Here is a 928-nt window from a genome sequence, read left to right as displayed (position 1 = left end):
TGACGTTGGGGATCGAATGAATCAGTAGTAAAGGCGTAATGGTATCCAAGCGGTATTGCGAACTTCTGATTACGTAAATAATGCCTTCGTACTGACGGTTTATATCAAGTTTCAAGTTCTATATCCATGAGTAAGTTTTGCTAAACCACCCACATTTAAACAATGTCCGAATATCCGAACATCATCAGGTTTATTGTCTATTGTACTGACAATAACAGTACTGTACTTTAGTCTCAGGCGAGTTGTTACTATGAATGCAGCGTTGCGGTACTTTTAAATAGAAAATATGTATATACTGTAATGCAATGGCCCAGCACGGTGAATTTGAACTGTGCAGTTCAATTCTGCATAATTCAATTACCTTATCAATGCGAATGTTTTATCATGAAGGCACAGAGACCACCAATATGTTTAGCATATGGTTACAGTATTATAGGGCGTCATAATATCTTTATTGAATACATGTATATACTTTCTTTTGCAAAAGTCTATCTGCAGTGTTTATAAATACTGTATATGTACTGTATATATATATATTCGTTGAAAAGCTACAGGGTAGCCTACGATGTTCCATCATGTCCTTAGTAAACACTGTATATGTACCTGTCTCTTATACACATCTAGATGTGTATAAGAGACAGCATGTGAGTTGAATGTGGCAAGAATAGACTCACAACGGACAGAAACAATTTGTATTACTGTATATTTTTTTTAATCAAAATATAAATAATACGGTTTCAGCTAATAAAAATACTTGTATGAAATAAAACTAATATTCATTTTTAAAAACGTTGTTGCACTTTTCACTTGAAGGAAAAACGATCTAGGCTAGGCCTAGTCTACGTCACGGTGCACCTCCCAAGACCTGACCGTATCATGGATTACTAGGTAGCGGGCGAAAACACTACTCGGCCCGGTGGGCCAGCAC

At 36.3% G+C, this 928-nt stretch overlaps 1 protein-coding gene across 1 annotated transcript in view; it reads left to right on the top strand.

Moving 5' to 3' along the window:
* The window catches only part of LOC117109752 (CMP-N-acetylneuraminate-poly-alpha-2,8-sialyltransferase-like), a 7,084-nt gene continuing 6,156 nt past the window's right edge, over positions 1 to 928 (top strand). Inside the window, exon 1 of the mRNA XM_033252161.1 lies at positions 1 to 130. The gene's annotated coding sequence lies outside the window, so the exon portion shown is untranslated. The remainder of the gene's footprint in view (positions 131 to 928) is intronic.

This window comes from Anneissia japonica, unplaced genomic scaffold, assembly GCF_011630105.1.
Source record: "Anneissia japonica isolate Jap-2015-1 unplaced genomic scaffold, ASM1163010v1 scaffold3782_len1007564_cov172, whole genome shotgun sequence".
In the NCBI taxonomy this organism is placed as follows: Eukaryota; Metazoa; Echinodermata; class Crinoidea; order Comatulida; family Comatulidae; genus Anneissia; species Anneissia japonica.
This window is presented reverse-complemented; position numbering and strand designations above follow the sequence as displayed.